The sequence below is a fragment of the Culex quinquefasciatus genome, chromosome 2 (genome assembly GCF_015732765.1).
Source record: "Culex quinquefasciatus strain JHB chromosome 2, VPISU_Cqui_1.0_pri_paternal, whole genome shotgun sequence".
Lineage (NCBI taxonomy): Eukaryota > Metazoa > Arthropoda > Insecta > Diptera > Culicidae > Culex > Culex quinquefasciatus.
In genome coordinates, this window is record NC_051862.1 from 75,410,372 (window position 1) to 75,428,839 (window position 18,468).

The 18,468-nt window shown below is 37.7% G+C and overlaps 1 protein-coding gene and 1 long non-coding RNA gene across 4 annotated transcripts in view; both read left to right on the forward strand.

The window, feature by feature from the left end:
• LOC6054058 (kin of IRRE-like protein 1) overlaps positions 1-18,468 on the forward strand; it is an 807,298-nt gene that overhangs the window by 427,531 nt on the left and 361,299 nt on the right. The window lies entirely within an intron of this gene.
• LOC119767829 lies at positions 1,866-3,799 on the forward strand. 2 transcript variants are annotated; one of them, XR_005277736.1, is made up of 3 exons: positions 1,866-1,988; positions 2,602-2,973; positions 3,051-3,799. It is a non-coding gene; the product is annotated as an uncharacterized LOC119767829 (long non-coding RNA). The 2 variants fall into 2 exon arrangements; XR_005277737.1 differs by having other exon boundaries at positions 2,876-2,973; positions 3,051-3,791.

The window sequence follows — 18,468 nt, forward strand, 5'->3', positions numbered from 1 at the left end:
TTCTATTTACTCCCACTTTCTTACATCTATCTGACCTGTTTGCTGTTCTTCCTTCTTCTCGGGGCCCCGTGCTCCGACACTGCTTCCGGTGACGTCGCTTCCTCCTCTCCTGTTGCTACAGCTACTCGCCGCTACGCGGCGCAACCGCTCGTTGTTGTTCTGGCACTCGCCGTATCACGGCGCAGCCTCCTGGATATGGTCTTGGCGGCGTACTTGACCGGTTGCGGTCGTACAAAGTCCCACTCGTTCCGGTTCTTGTCGTCCTGCCCTCTGTCGTGGTTGGTTGCGTCCTACGACCTTCGGAGCACCATCGAGGGTGTCCGGAATACCCGGATGAGGCGCAGGTACGAAGCGGGTAGACGTCCGGCTGCGGACTGGATTCTGGGGGTGACTCGATGGTTGCTGCGAGTTCCCGGTTGGTGTCCTCGACACGGTTGCTGCGAGGCGGTGCCGAACTGGCACTTAACGTGAGGTACGAGGGGTCCTGAAGGTGATGGTTGAGGTTAGGTGAGCCATGACGGTTGGATTTGTTGGTTAGGCGGATGGGGTCGTTAGGGTTGGCAAACTGGCGGGTTTGGTGGACATACCTGGTGTCCTTCAGCGGTCTCAAACACTCCTGGTTCCCGCTGGCACTATCACTCACGGCCGTGGCCGTGCACTACTTGGCGAAACAGTGGAGTTGTAGCGTTCCAACTGTTCGCTATGACTCTTTCCGGGCAATTGGACGAGTCTTGAGGAGTCCTTGGCGGTTGACGGTCTTCGTCTTTCCCTCCTCTTTCCGCGCCTTTTCCCTGACCTTCCAACCTACCGTCATGTCACCTCTCTACCGCCCACTGCCGACGAGGTCCTCTGGTGGTCGGTTTCGGAAGCTTCTACTGGCTGCGTTCTTGGTGGACGTCACTTGCTGGGTCGTTTACCGGAGACAAAACACTTGACACGCGAACACTTCCCAACTTTTACATTAAACGGAAAACAAATCGCGTAAATCGCGGTAACCTTCACGAGTGAGGTTCCGAACGGTTACATTCTCCCCCAGCTCGGGTAAAAAAAATACTTGTATGCAAGGATTTTTTTTTTTTACACAACAAATATTTTTTTACAAAAAATTGCATGTTGAAACCACGTCAAAGCGGCCTAGCTGAACCTTCCAAACTCAAAATTATATCTACAGGACTGATAATTAGCGTCACACTGTAGCTCATGAAATATTTCACACCCCATTTCTTGATTCCGACAGCCAACATTCTATGAAAAACATGCGACATTTGTACAGTATTGTGATCTGAGTTATCGGGGTCATAAGGCATCAACGAAGGAAATCCTTCTCCGCGCTGTTTAGCAGGACGAACCTGTGTACTGGCCATCAACGTATATTTCAACTCCAGCCTCCAGCGATAAACTCATTGATTTATACTGTCACAAATCTCACCAAAATCCAAAAAGGAACAAACTAAAATTCAACAAACTACTATTTACAAGACAAACTAATAAATAAATAAATAAATCAATAACAAAGCTACTCATGCACAAATAACAAATTAAAATTAAATCATGCAAATCAATAATAAAAAAAAAACAAAATCTACGAACTCCGGAGCATGCCTATTTACAAAAACAAAGTCATTCGCGGATTGTGCATGAAACATTTCATCGTTGTCAGAGTTGTTTTAAGCACTCTAGTACTTCTTTTCTACTGTCATTTCATCTGTGTACGTGCGTATCTGACATCGGCTGTCAAATGATATTGTGTTATTGTGGAACAAACGTGGTGCTTCCCAATTAAAGTTCAATTCTGAAAATTTCAGGATTTTGGACACTTTTGACTTATTTTCGAGAAATTTTGGTTAACTAAACGCAGAAAAAGCATTGGCCAAATGAATTCAATGCGAAGTTTAATTTTCAAGTGTCGTTCCTGGGGTTTTTTGATTTGTTCTTTTCTTGGGAAAGTTGATTATTATGACTATGAGGAAAATATTATGCGGTTCAAGGTAAGTAGTGTGAATTATCTTCTTTTCAGGGAAAGTGAATTCTATTGTGTTTTTTTTTATTTGTGGTGAATCATCTGATTACAGTGTAAAATGTTAGACAAAGTGTCTTTAGTTGACCCAAATCATGGTCGTAAAATTCTCATTACCAGCCAATTTTACACATCTGCCACTCGATACCTCAGTTTCCTAAACACACAACTAAAGACTTATTAACAGTGGTGTGATTAGTTCTATCAAGAATCAAGCAACATAAACATGAAAAACTGCTGGCAAAAGTATTCTACTCATTCATTTCATTCATTCTTTTCTTCCATTCATTTCACTTATTTACTATTCATTCATTCATTGTAACATTCTTTTTCACATTCCAAAAGTTCATTCTTTGAATCATTCATTTTCACTCATACAAATCAGCAACAGTAAAGTCGCATTTGCAAACTCCTACCATGACACAATTCACGTGTCGACACCAACACTAACGTGGCTTAGCGATGATTGAGAATGAGTAATAGAGTTCTTAGACGATGCTTTAAACGAAAACTACTACCTCATTCCAATATCTGCCAACGTCTTCTCACCATTCAGCTCATTAAGCCATTCTACTACTTCACAGGTACTAAACACCTGACACCTTCACGACTGATTCACCAACTATAGCGCAATACACGGTTTGAAGAACTTTTACAACCATGTATGCAGCTGGTTTACAGTACGTGCTCAGTTTTGAGAACTGGCTCACCATCTCCTCGAATACCTGAGACCAGACTCGATTTTTGCAATCCTCGTTGCGTAAACTTCTATCAAACATCAACTTTTTTTGTTCCGGAACTTCAACATTAACAACTTTTGCCAACTCTGGGCATAAAATTGGGTCCTGCCTGCTGCAGTTTTGACCCGGAGTCCTGGATGCACTCAACTACGTTAGCATGGAGCTGTAATGTACAGTATTGGACGACGTAGCACTCTAAAATAATTGTTTACAGAGGTAACTATTCGCCAATCGTACCAGATCTCCTTCACTCACTAGCTGCCGATCACTCACTCCAAATTTTTCCATTACAGGAAACTATTAGGCCGATAACATCGCACCTTACTCCAACAACGCGCGCTCCTTCAACTTCTTTAACTCACCGTCAGGTAAGTCACCTTCCAATTTCGTAACTACTTGTTACTAAAACCTCCTACTAAACTCCTACTAAACTCCTAGATACTGGTTCAAAATTTATGCTGTCCAGATTTCACTGTTTGTAACAAACTGTCCTGATAACACTGAGATTCTGACGAAAAATAACTTATTAACTTCAACAGACCTCACGAATCAAACAAACGTACACAAACAGGAAACGGACCAAACATTTAAACAATTTCCAGGACTTACTATTTTGCCAAGTATCATGATTGCTCTGCCTTACGAACAACCAAGCTTCTCCATCTCACTAAGTGAGAGAAGTAACGAAACTCCTACTACTTCCTTATCAGCCTTCTGCTGAACTCCTTTTACCAATTTGAATCAATTTGTTGAAATATCTAGGAATTCTTAACTAAAAGAATCAGAATTTCTGTAAAAATTGTTCCTTGATAAAACTCCTACAAGTCTCCACAACTCAAACAAAAGCTTGTGATGTGGAACTCAACTCACACTTCTTTCTAACTTGCGACTAATTTCAAAATATTCTCACCTCTTTGGTATTCTAGTACGTATTCTTGCTCAGTAGTTCAGGTTAAAATTCAATATGTTCTTGATTTCATCATCTTTCATGCTAGTACTGGGATGTACTAAATTAGTTCTCAGGGATTTGGGTATAAATTATTGAAACATTTCAAACTATTCTGGTATTTCCATTAGTCGCACCAAATGTTCACTAACACACATTAAAAATTGTTTAAATTTAGCTTTCACATGTACAAAATACACTATCACAATGATACATTTTTTTGAATTTTGTTCTCAATCTTCTCATTTCAGCTCTGCTCTGTACTAAATCCAGCTGAAGTCTTCACTGATGAACCTGGAACATCCGCTGAACAGCATGCAACCAGTTCGGTGTTCTACGATCAACGTGTACTAACAACAGAATCACGTGTCGCGTTATTTGAATTGTAATTTTATAAAATTTAAAAAGAACTAAGTACGGAAGCAGATTTTAAACTGAAAATCAATTTGTTATTCTAGTTAGGGCATACCGCCTTGTTTTAACGACTAAATCGTAATTGTAAAATCCTAGGTAGGTGTGAAAACACGATAAAATTTGTTAAATTACTAGATTTGCACATTCTCAAGTGAGAAATTGATTAGAAAAACCTATAAATTTGTTCATGCATCCTAAATATGCAGAAAATAGCTGTAAATTGGAAAAATCTCTAGTATTGTTTTAGTTTTAGGTTTATTCTTGAAGTAAATGACTAGTTTGCTGGGTGTTTTATTTGACCAACGCTGAAAGATAACGCAATTCATACACAGGTGAAGTGATTGCTCCATGCAAACTGAATCAATGAACTCATTAATGGTCAACTCCGACCTTTTTTTGTCAATTGCCCTTTTCATACAAATTTGGACGTCAGAACCCCTCAATGGACGAACGAAATCGTTCAATCGCAGCGTGTAAAGTTAAATTTTCAATCACACAAGTGTTGAAATTCATTCAAGCTGGCGGGATGTTTTCCCAGAGACGCCTGCGATAACTGGTTCTTCAAGCAATTTTCCCCCAAGCTTAACCCTTGAAAACAGACTACAAGTCTAATTTTTGTTGGGCGCCAAAGTGTAACTGTCGGGTTACCACCGGCTCACGAGCGCTACCGAGACTCCCTCATGTAGCCTCAGGGTCGGCATGCTTGCGGTCCTGAATCGCGGTAAGCTTGGGAAATGCTTTCGGCCAAGGTAAAACTCCACAACTTCGATCCAACTCTTTCTATTTACTCCCACTTTCTTACATCTATCTGACCTGTTTGCTGTTCTTCCTTCTTCTCGGGGCCCCGTGCTCCGACACTGCTTCCGGTGACGTCGCTTCCTCCTCTCCTGTTGCTACAGCTACTCGCCGCTACGCGGCGCAACCGCTCGTTGTTGTTCTGGCACTCGCCGTATCACGGCGCAGCCTCCTGGATATGGTCTTGGCGGCGTACTTGACCGGTTGCGGTCGTACAAAGTCCCACTCGTTCCGGTTCTTGTCGTCCTGCCCTCTGTCGTGGTTGGTTGCGTCCTACGACCTTCGGAGCACCATCGAGGTGTCCGGAATACCCGGATGAGGCGCAGGTACGAAGCGGGTAGACGTCCGGCTGCGGACTGGATTCTGGGGGTGACTCGATGGTTGCTGCGAGTTCCCGGTTGGTGTCCTCGACACGGTTGCTGCGAGGCGGTGCCGAACTGGCACTTAACGTGAGGTACGAGGGGTCCTGAAGGTGATGGTTGAGGTTAGGTGAGCCATGACGGTTGGATTTGTTGGTTAGGCGGATGGGGTCGTTAGGGTTGGCAAACTGGCGGGTTTGGTGGACATACCTGGTGTCCTTCAGCGGTCTCAAACACTCCTGGTTCCCGCTGGCACTATCACTCACGGCCGTGGCCGTGCACTACTGGCGAAACAGTGGAGTTGTAGCGTTCCAACTGTTCGCTATGACTCTTTCCGGGCAATTGGACGAGTCTTGAGGAGTCCTTGGCGGTTGACGGTCTTCGTCTTTCCCTCCTCTTTCCGCGCCTTTTCCCTGACCTTCCAACCTACCGTCATGTCACCTCTCTACCGCCCACTGCCGACGAGGTCCTCTGGTGGTCGGTTTCGGAAGCTTCTACTGGCTGCGTTCTTGGTGGACGTCACTTGCTGGGTCGTTTACCGGAGACAAAACACTTGACACGCGAACACTTCCCAACTTTTACATTAAACGGAAAACAAATCGCGTAAATCGCGGTAACCTTCACGAGTGAGGTTCCGAACGGTTACAACCCAGAATCCAAGGCTGTCTCATTTTTCCCCACTCTTTTCAGCCCATGGGTAACAATGAGACACTTTGATTTTTCTTCATTAAACTTTTCAAAATCTTTGGAAATCTTTCAAAACATGAATTTAAAGTGATTTTTGGCATATTTATTGAGTTTAAACTACATGTAACCAAAAATATAAAGCTATTTGGTACCTATAAATATATGGTTTTTACAAAATTTAGATACTTTTTAGTATAACTTTTGTTAATTAAAGTTTCAAGTTGGCAAAATTGCTTTAAAATTTTCAAACCAAGTCACCCCCAATGATACAACACAAAAACATTATGTTTAGCTCGAAAAGTTTTGATTTTTATGGAGTGTCTCATTATTCCCCACCTGTCTCATTGGATCTCGTGGCGCAGGGGTAGCGGCTTCGGCTGCCGATCCCGATGATGCTATGAGACGCGGGTTCGATTCCCGCCTTATCCACTGAGCTTCTATCGGATGGTGAAGTAAAACGTCGGTCCCGGTTTCTCCTGTCTCGTCAGAGACGCTGGAGCAGAAATCCCACGTTAGAGGAAGGCCATGCCCCGGGGGGCGTAGTGCCAATAGTTTCGTTTCTCATTGTTCCTGTCAAGTGCGTCTACAATGAGACAGTTGAATAACTCTGGCTGTAGACATCAGATCGATCTCATATTTTCGTCAATGCTAGAACACTTTAATAAAAAGAAAATGTAACAAAAAGCTCATTAAAAAATGCAGATGAAAAAAAAATACAAAAATCATGAAACGAAACTATTGGCACTACGCCCCCCGGGGCATGGCCTTCCTCTAACGTGGGATTTCTGCTCCAGCGCCTCTGACGAGACAGGAGAAACCGGGACCGACGTTTTACTTCACCATCCGATAGAAGCTCAGTGGATAAGGCGGGAATCGAACCCACGTCTCATGGCAAAAATCATAGAAAGTTGAAAAACAAAAGTGTCTCAATGATGACTACGCTTCCCTACACTAGAAAAATGAAACACAATTTTGGTGATTTTTAATTTTAGTTTTTGTTACTAGAAAAACACACTATTTTTTATTTTCTGATATATTTTAGGGGACATCAAATGCCAATTTTTCATAAATTTCCAGAATGTGCAAAAATTCTATAGCCGAGTTATGAATTTTGGAATCAATACTGATTTTTACAATAAATCGAAATATTGGTAGCTAAAGTTTATCAACTTCATTTTTCGTTGTAAAATCAAATTTTCAATCAAAAAGTAAAAGGCAAAAAGTCAAAAAGTGCACTTTTGATAAAATGGACCATTTTGAAGTTATAGCTAGTTTAAGGTCACTTTTTTGAATAATGTCGCAGTTATTCATTGTTGCCTTACTGAGGAAAGGCTATAAAATCACTCGAAAAACGAAATTCTTAATTTGACCTCCTAGACCTACCTTCATGTATACATATCGACTCAGAATCAAATTTTGAGCAAATGTCTGTGTGTGTGGTGGGATGTTGATCAAAAACATTTGCACTGAGTTATCTCGGCACTGGCTGACCCGATTTGGTCCGTTTTGGTCTCATTTGATCCGTCTTGGGGTCCGATAAGTCGCTATTAAAAATGATAAAGTTTAGTTAAGTACTTCAAAAGTTATGCTAAAAAAAAACAAATTTAACAAAAGTTCGGAAGATTGTAAAAAGGGTGGTTTTTGTAAGAAACCTCGTCATGTTATACATTTTTATAAAGACTTTTTTAACGAGTTCAAAAGATTGAAGATCTGACAAGCCTATCAAAAGTTATAAGCACTTAAGTGTTATTTATAAACTTTGTGGAGGCACCAACCACCTAATGGTGGATTAAGCAACGTTTTTTTTAAATTAGTACCCATGTTTTCCCACTTTTAAAATAAATATTTTTGAAAAGCTGATAAAATTGTTGATACAATGCAAAGATTAAAAAACAGGAAAATTGTTGCTTTCAAAGTCTCACTCAAACAACCCACCATTTTCTAATGTCGGTATCTCACTAATGGCCTAAATTTCAATGATAAATAAATAAAACATTCGTGAAATTTTCCGATTTTTTCAAAAGCTATATTTATTTTTTTTAAATCAAGACTAACATTTCAAAAGGGCGTAATATTAAATGTTTGGTGCTTTTGAAATGTAAGCTTCGATTTATAAAAAAAGTGGTTTTCGAACAAGCTACAAGCTGAGAAAATGTACAATAGCTTTTTCGTTGGAACTGTCTAAATAGGGCAGTAAGTGAAGCTGCATTCTAAGAAAAAATCAATGAAAATAAATTTCTCTCGAAACAATTGGCCCGGTTTTTATTGCTAAAATTGAAAATTTTCTTAATTTTTTTATATTTTCCTTAAAAATATAAAAAAATATGATTTGCTCTTATTCAATAGTTTAGCTTGAGCTTGAAAAAATTGTCTTTAATTTTATGGAAATGACCAAAAAATTTAACGCTAGTTTCAACTATCAACATTGAAAATTGTTGTACATGTACTAATTAGGTGACAATGAAAAGTAACTCATTTTATCGATACGAATTCTCTATGAGGCTGTATCTCTGAAACTCTTTCAAATTTCCAAATTTTCGAAGCGTAAATTGTAGAAACTTTTCGAAGCTTTGCAAAAAAAATTCTTTCAACTTTTAAGAAGTATTTTGTAATTGCAAAAAAAAACCAAATGAAATAAAAAATTAATACCCAAAAGTGTAACCACTTTAATTTGAAAACGATACATTTTATCAAAAAACATTGTGAAGAACTTTTGGATTGGCAATTTGATATTTATTTTTTATAATTATTATGCCCTGATTTCCGATATTTCCCACTATTTTACGTGTCAATTATCTGAGAGATTCCGAATAAAACACTTCAGATAATTGAACAATTTGCAACAATAAAATGGGATCACAGAACTCGAATTTGTTGTTTAAAACAGAAAATCTAAAACTGATGATTTTTTGTTCATTATTCAATTATCCTATGTCCCACATAAACCTTCGGTTAATTGAACCTCGGGTTACCGTCTAGGAAAAACACTCCTCAAAATTAGTATTAAGAAGCACTTTTGAAATCAAATCAATGACCAGATTTCTTTATTTATTTATTTTCTTTGTAACAAATATGAACTTTCAAAAAATTACTCATAAAACTATTAAATACTCAAATATTCAAGCAAATCAAAGTGCATTTTTTTTATAACGTAAATTTCTTTTTTTATCAACTGCAATGATTTGGAAAGCACCATCCAATGGTTTGATCACAAGTAATGCCTTCAAATAAGGCCGCTGCTAATATTTCTCAAAGCTTATGTCACTCCACCTTCCTCCACCCGGACACCTTCCCTCAAATCGGACAGAAAAATCAGGGGACAAAAATAATAGTTTATGCAACAAAAATAGAAACTTTTTAGTGGAGCGAAAAAAGATGGCGGCGGTGTGGAAGTTGTGTTTTTCCGTCGCGATTTATCTTGCCGATTTTGAAGTGTTTTTGTAGTGCTACGGTCCGGGAAAGTGCATCAATACAATAATTAAGTGGCAGGCTATCCGATTTTTGTAAAAATTACGCGCGTTTCTGTTTTGAAAGAGGTTTTTGGTCCATTTTAGTTTTTGTTGTCGTGTATCTAAGGAAGAAAAAACCAGCAAAACGTCATTTTTGTCAGAGAGTTCGCTCTCAGAGAGCGTCACAGGAAGGAGAGTGTATGTGTTCGGTGTGGTTTTGGTTTGCCGATGACGCGCCTCGACGCTGCTGTGCGGCGGAGAACAGTTCCCGGTTGGAGGGGGAGTCGAAGTGGCCGTCGCTTACTCTCCAAGGGCAAGGGTTCAGGCTTCTGAGTCGGGAGCAGGTGGAGGGGTGGTGCATGGTGGGAGAAGAGCGGTGACAGCACAAGCTGGTTGCTTGTGTGTGTATTTGTGTGAAGTGCAGGTGGATTCTGCTGCTGCTTCAAGTTTCGCGAGTGTTTCTGACAGACGTCATTTGAACATTGAAGTGTAGTTTTTGAAAAGGGCCAAATCTACACATGCAGACTTTAGATATGACCTGCAGACTTTTTACAAACATTGGGTGAACTCGTTTATGGCGAGCTTGGGTTTGTGCGTGGTGGGTAGGGGAAGGAGGATGGCTGTTGCGAGCGTTAACACTTGTGCAGTGGATTTGTTCGTACCCAGAGGAAATATATATTGTGAATATTGTGAAACTGATTGAGGCAACATGTGAGAGGAGCGGCTGTCAGTAAGTCGAATGTTGAATACACGGAGCAGTAAGGCCAACTCAAACGGATTTGTGCGGTGCTGCAGCCGTCGGGCGGTGTGGTCGAGTTGCACCTGATTTCGATGCTGCGGCGGCGGAGCAGTCTCCAGTCTTCAAGACCCCGGTGAGCTCGTTCCTTTATGACATCTCAAGCATGTGTGTGTGTGTGTTGAAGAATGAAGAATAAATCAAGAGTGTGAGAGGAAAAACCATTTGCGAGTGAGAATTTATTTTTTCGTCAGTCGATTTTCTCCTTTGCTAGACATTCTACCCAATTTAGGGTACTTTGTTATTTATTATTTTTGCAGTACGGGTTGTTTTCATTATATTGATGCCTTCCAAAAATAATTTCAAGTCTAATTTAAAAATCTTTCTCACTATAATGTTGAAGTCTAAAAATGTAAATTAGTATATTTGTGTATGAGAGTGTGAATGAGTTTTTCTGTTATTTTTTCAGCCCAATACATAATTAAAACCGCGTAAAATCTCCAGAATCGGTCGATAAATCCAAATCCTATCTCATTGAAAATAATCGTTATAGGGTCATTCTTAAATAATTATTTATACGCGTTTTTGATCATTTTGCTGTCGTTCCGTTAGTTTGTCAACTGTACCTGTAGGAAAACTCATTTCTATAGAATCGTTTATCGAGAGACGCGCTGACATTTAGGATAGAACATTAGCGCGCGTTTTTGAATTTTTTGATTCGATTGTGAGTAGCGGTTCTTCACGGTTACTCTGCAACGTGTTTGTCGGAGCCTTTTATTTGATATTTTATTTTTCATAAGTCCTTCTTTTATCATCGTTGATTGGAAGGCACGCCGCCGGTTTAGTTTGTTTAAGTTATTGTTTTAATTTCATTGCAAACGTTTATGTGGCGTCCTGTTTTCTTTTCATTTATATTCATTGATCGCAATAATTTATTCCAACTGGGTTGCGTTCGTGAAAATGAACGGTGTGCGTCGCGATCATCACGCAGAATTTTCGTTGCTGTTTCCGTCTTTGTTGTCCCCCCGATTGTGTGTGTTTTTCGATCCGGGCGGTTTCGCGTTTTCGAATATTATTTGGTTTTATCTTTCCACAGCCGGCTGTCTAAGATTGAATCATTTATTCTAAATCAACACCAAATAACCGGGAATAGTCTCATCCGCATCATCCGACTGTTTGCCTTGAGAATTCATAATCCATCACACCATTAAACAAAATTTATTGATTATTGGGTCGCATCATCATCCTCTATGATGAATCCTGGCCATTACCTTTACCCACTAACAAAATCCCAAGTAGAAGTAGTTTTTCCGGCACACGTGGGGTGTGGATATCGTATAGAACCCACCCTTGGTAGCAACCTGTGCTAACTAACATTCCCGTCCCAATCCCCCGAGATCTACAAACTGACATGGCGGGCGCCGTTGGTGGCCAACGACTGTTACCTATTTGCTCCAGATCTAGTTTTGATGATCGTGATGTTTTATCTTTTCAGCGCATTCATACATGCTGTTGATAAGGGAAACACCATTAGATCGTTGAAGCGTATGACCGGTTGTATTGATAAGATATTACGGTCCTGTTCAGCAACGGAGAAGGACAACCATGGGTGGTCTCTCATGCTCATGCTCATGCTCATGCTCAAAAATAGAAACTTTTTAGCATTTATTTTGAAAAATGTTACTTTTCGATTCTGCTATTTTTGATACAGAAAAGTAGGCTTTTTCGTCGTGCAAGAAATACAAGAAAAGTAAGGAGTTTCACGTCGGAATTGCAAAAACCGAATTGCAAAAACTATTTTTCCTGTCATCTTCGAACTTTTCTTTACCAAAAATAACAGAATCGAAAAGTAACACTTTTCAAAACAAATGCTGAAAAGTTCTACTTTTCACACCCAGAACTGGGCATCGGCATACGAGAGGATAAAGAGCACGATTCGGTAGTAAAATGGTACTGTGTGCGGACGGAGAGGATAAATCCCGAAATTACCGAGAGTACTTTACTCATGGTTCATTTTCCAAAAAAGTTCATCTATCAAAAAAAAAAAAAAAAAAAAAAGTACCGGTACCGAGACTCGAACCCAAGATCTTCGGCATATTGAACCGTGCCTTTGCCGTATGGGCCACCATGGTTCGGTGACTAAATGGCGGTCGTTTGTCCATATAAGCCACTCATAGGATGAACTGTTCCAATGAACGAATGAACACGCGAGAGGACTATACTCTCGCAATATAGCACTTTCCTCACGTTTATTTTCGTGAGGATTATCCCATCGTTCTTTAACTTTGGGTGCAGCTATGAAATGGATGATGAAAAGTTTTACTTATCAGCACTTGTTCGGAAAAGTTATTTTTTTCAACATTTTTTTTTTTATTTAAACGATTCATTGACTCAATGCATGGACATTTGTCCTATAATTAAAAGCAAAGGGTGTTTTTCGGAATTGCAGAAACGTTGTATGGAACTAGATTTTTCCTCTTTTCGCAACTTGTTGCATAAACTACTATTATGCAATAAGTTAGAAGTTTTTTTCAGCAAGAGTCGTACATTTATCAAACGAGGTTCACCGAGCTGAATAAATACGACGAGTGCCGAAAAATCAAGTTTTGCAACGAGTTCCATACAACATTTTTTTTGCAATTCCGAAAAACCACCTTCGAGTGAAATTATAAGTCAAATGTTAATGTATTTTGTCAATAAATCGTTCATATAAAAAAATCAAAAGTATTCTTTTCAAAACAAGTGCTGCAAAATTAAACTTTTTTTTGAAAAGTTTTTCAGCATTTGTTTTGAAAAGTGTAGCTATTCGATTTTGTTTTTTTTGGTACAGAATAGTAGGCCATTTCGTCTTTCAAGAATGACATGAAAAGTAAATAGTTTCTTGACGGAATTGCAAAAAAAAAAAAAACATTTAAAATAGTAGTTTATGCAACAAGTTGCAAAAAGAGGATTTTTTCAGCACGAGTCGTACATTTATCCAACGAGGTTCACCGAGTTGGATAAATACGACGAGTGCTGAAAAAATCAAGTTTTGCAACGAGTTCCATACAACATTTTTTGCAATTTCGAAAAACACCCATTGAGTGAAATTTTAAGTCGAATTTTCATGTATTTTGTCAATAAATCGATTAAATCAAAAAAAAATGTTGAAAAGTGTTACTTTTCGAAACAAGTGCTGAAAAGTTCAACTTTTCAGCACCCATTTCAGTGCTGAAAAGTAGAACTTTTCAGCATTTATTTTGAAAAGTGTTGCTATTTGATTCTGTTATTTTTGGTACAGAAAAGTAGGCTATTTCGTCGTTCAAGAATGACAGGAAAAGTAAGTAGTTTCACGACGAAATTGCAAAAAACTTTTTTCATGCAAATGTTTTTACTATGATCTGTGATTTCAATTTTTATACTTAGTTATTCAACTTTCAAAGTTAAAAGCTTATTTTTATATATCTTGGAACAGAAAGAATCAAACAATGACCAAAATTGACATTAATTGCTTCGCTTTTCATAGAAATCACGAAGATTGAAAAATTATATTTTGTACCAGTCTACCCTGAACCTATGATCCACCATGAGTTTATGCGTTTAATTTTTTCCCTGTAGGATTATGATCCTTGAGAAACGAATAACGACGAAAGCGTGCTTTTATGATGCATCCATATTGGAAATACCACACAGGAAGAGTACCGCTGGAAATTTTTAATTATGTTCAGAATAACTGGTCAGCTGAGCTCTTGAGCAATCTGAAAAAGTTCGACCATCCGCCAAATTGCTTTTTCGACCAAGTTATGTGAAATCCGTCAAACTCCTTAATTCCATTTTACAACAACCGTTTTGATTACTTTAGTACAGACCACCAAATTTAAGTACTCCTTCACAGAAGCTTCAGCAATCCCTTCTCAAGTGTCATTTGATGCTTGTCGAGCATTTAAATCCTTCACTTTCTGAGTTGAAAAAACATCACTCTTTCAGTTAAAACTCTAATAAACTTTATGTTGACATTCGTCGACGACGACGATGGTGGTTTGGTTCCCACACACACAAGACGAAAACCACGTTCCCTCAGGTGAAAATGGTTGCGCAGCAGAGGTTCGTAAAATTTAATCTCTTATTTAATTATTGCTCACTCACCTGACAGAGGTTGGCTTTGCGGTAAAGTGATCCTGGCAAAAGGATGTGGTTTTAATGCCGGTGGAATTAAATTTGTCCGCAAATTCGAAAAGTACACGATTGCAGCTCAGTGCCGCTGCTTTATTTCATTGCAGTTTTAATTTTTCATGGTGCCACGGATTTGACAAGTGGGTTACAAGGAAAACAATATAAAAAAGAAGGATGATGTCGACGGGATGAAAATCAAATGAAAAATAAAAACTTCTCCACGAAATCAATCTGATCTTTTGGATGTGGATTTTTTGAAAAAAGAAAAATTGGTTTTTATAGTAGTAAAAAAATAAAATTCTCAAAGTTCTGCAACTTTTTTTCTCACGCTGGATTTGTGTTCAACCGTGCAAAAGTGTTTGTGCTGTTTGCGCAACAGTTACAAATCCTTTATTTCCAGTCCCCTGGCAACCACAAACCCACCCATGATCAAATTTGCAACCAACCGTTCGTCACAAGGGGACAGGAGCAATGCAAACTGGTTCCCCTCTCCTAAACAAGCACACACACACCGGCGGGTGGTGCAAAGCTGAGATGCATACAAAAAAGCTCGTTTTTTCTATCTCCACTCCTAATCCCTTTTTCATTTGACAGCAACGACAAGGAGCGCAAACCAATGGAAAAGGGCCAGATTTGGTCACGGAGCATGGAATTTGAGCAGTTTTTTTCATAGTGAACTTTCACAGGTGTGCCATTTACTTTGAATTTCTAAAGTTATTGAATTTTCTGCTTTCGTCCTCAAACGAAATTTTATTGCCAATCATAACTGCTGATGTAAAAAATTAAGTCGCTGGATTTTGTTTTTAAAATGGAAATATGAGGGAGAAATTTGTTAAATCAACTGCCATTATTTAGACTCTAAAAATAATTATATTTCCATTTTCAAGGGGTTACATACATGTAGAAAATCTCAATATTTCATAATTTTGGATATTTATTCAATCCTTTACAAAAAAACAAACTTAATCCACCTATGTGGTTGATGCCTTCTGTATTAGTTCAATTCAAATAATATCAAAAATCATAGCAAACAAAATGTTTTTATAAAAATAGATTTTTTTAAGACCACTATTTTTGTCATCAAAATTAAATTTCTCTGAATCACACGGAGAAAGAAAAGTTCTCAAAATCGTGTACAAGCGTTCATGAAAATGGTAACCACGAACAAAGTGTTCAAACTTCATGGTACGTTTTTTTACGATTGTTCACGATTTTGAGAACTCTTCTTTCTCCGTGCATGCATTTTTTCAACCTGGTTAAATCCGCTTTTAACCATTGAAATTTCATCCAATTTGGTCGGACCAGCTACGAGTACTGGTGTAAAACGTAAAAAAAATCAATTTTGCTCAGGGCGGGAAGGGGTTAAGGCTCTATACAATTTTGCAGGCTGGTCATTAGGGTGCCCAGAATATGGGACTTTTTCTCAAAACCTCGCTCCACAAGCTAAATATTGTTCCTTGACCTATTTTAGGACTCTGGGCCAAATATGAGCAAAATCGGTCATCATTTACCCATTGATACTCGGAGGTGAAGTTTGTATGGGAAAAATCGACAAAATGTATGAAAAACCCAAGTTTCTTACGGTTTGGTCTGCACGGTGCACTACTTCCATCCAAATTTAATGCTCTACAACTTTGTAGAACATGCCAAAGCTGTAAAACTCGATCCGGAAAAGTTATTAGCGATTTAAAAAAGTCATTTTTGTATGAAAAACATTTTTTTCACCGACTTTAGGCTCGGGTATCAACGAGTTAATCTTATCCAATTTCACTCAAAATTTACACTGATGCTTAAAATAACCGAAAAAACCATTTTCCGCTTGTGGAGCAGGGGGTCATTTTTTCTGGGCACCCTACTGATCATACATTCAAAATTCAATTTCTTGAGAAGGGATTTTCTGATAAACTCTGCAAAGTTCAAGGTTTTAGGATTTTACAATAAGGAAGCATACAAAAAATCTTATCTTATCTTATCTTATCTTATCTTATCTTATCTTATCTTATCTTATCTTATCTTATCTTATCTTATCTTATCCTATTTTTTTTTAATTACATAAATTATAATTCCCAAAAAACTAGTACCATAGATATGATTTTTTTAAAATCTGATTTTTGAAAAAAAAATCTGAAAAAAGCTAAATAAAATTTAAGGTGTATCGTTTTTAAATTAAAGGCTTTTTAAGGCTTGTTTTTCAAAAAGCTATCAATTTTTGCAATTTAAAAATAGGGGAAATATATCCTTTGCAATCAAACACCTATCTTCGTCATATGAAAAGTTTGATGCTCGATTAAAGCTCCAAAAATACTATTTAGGCTATAAACTTACCAGCAACAGCACCGCCTAGAGTAAGCACGCACATTTATGCCATTTACTGGTCAAAGAGATCAAATTTAATGCACTTTTGATCATAATTTCTATTTTGCGAGACCATTTCTCATCATGTTGTTGGCACACACAGTGACACACGCGAGAAACCCTCAAACGCTTGACGAATATCGCAAAAATCGACTTTTCACTTTCGCTTGCTTTTTCACGGCGCTTTCGATACAAATCTGCCCCCAACTTTTTGGAATATGTTAATTGGCACATTAGTTAGTCACTCACTTGAAAAATAATCCCGAAACATGTAAATAATCTGCAAGTGCCATAAAAAAACAAACGTGGGTGTTCGCTTAAAAATTCAACAATTTTGGCAGCACAAAGCAGACCCAAAAGAGCGCTGGAAGAAAATAAGAACTAAGCTGAAAATAGGAAAATGGGCGTGGCCCAATACATTCTCGTCTGATTAGAATACATTTGGAAAATATTTTTTTTCAAATGCTTGTAAAATGAATACAGTAACTTTTAATGAAAGTGAAAATAAACAGAATGTTCACATAAAGTTGCTCTACTCGTTGGTGTACTTGGTTTTATTAAATTTCAAGGAACACTCCAGATTATCCAGCATCATTCAAACACGACAGCTTATTAGGCTTAAAATGGGTACCCCCTACTTTATGAAGAAAAGGAATCCATGCAAATGTTTTTTTTTATTATTATTGAGAAAATTTTCTGGATTACTGTTTCCAGAAGTACTTCCGCTTGAAGTTCAAATGATGTAAAGATTAAGTTATTTCATCTATTGAGCTATCATTTTCAACTCATTATATTTCGGAAACTATTAGAGTTATTGAAAAATATTTATTTTGTATTTTTTTTTGCTCTATGATAAAAATAACCTAATTTTTTTAGAACTTAAACTAATGGTTTTTTAGTGCCCTTAAACATATGAAAAATGTGAAAATTATAAAATATTTTGTTTTGGTAATTCTTCTATTAACAATATAAACTGAAATAAAATTACAGATTTTTTTCCGTATACCTACTTTTTATCTGAAAAGTTCCTATCACAACCTACAACTTTGTACGACTAGGCCTCCAAATTGTATGGAGCCTTGATTGAAAAAACTAATGATCCAAATAAAAAGAATTTGAAAAACATAACGAGATTCAAGAGAATAAATCCATAATTTTTTTTCTTAGATAAATTACTACCTGATGATCTTTAAAACAGTTAATTTTTTTTATAAAATCCAAAAGATTTCGTTTGTCGGAAAAAAATTCTATAGAAAATATATATTTTTCGACATTAAGGAACGTGTTTTTTTTTTGTCAAATGGAACGCTTCGTTGCTTATTTCGAATTTTGTAACAATTTTGGCAAATTAAGCTAAACATTTTGCATTACTTATTTCATTCCTTATTCTCTCCGAATTTTACATGACCTGTGGGACAAACATTTTAAATTATTTACCCTTTTCAAAATATTTCTACCGTTTAACTTTTTGTCATTAAACATAAAATATAAAATTTGAATTTTATTACCTGTCTTAATAATATGAATGAAACACGTTTTTTTGAGTGTTTCAATGATGATCAATTCAAAATAATGATGAATTACACTGTGAGATTAGATTAGATTAGGGATTGATTATATGTATAATCTTATGTTTTCAATATCCTCACCAAAATATTTTACATCATTTGTAGTTTTTTTTAACTATTCTTAAGATGCAAAACATTTAACAACTTAATTGCCTCCACCTGTAACCAAAAACATGGAAACGTTACACGCTCATTCGCAAAGCTATGTATGTGTGGCAACGTATAGCATGTGTGTGTGCCTCTGTGTTTT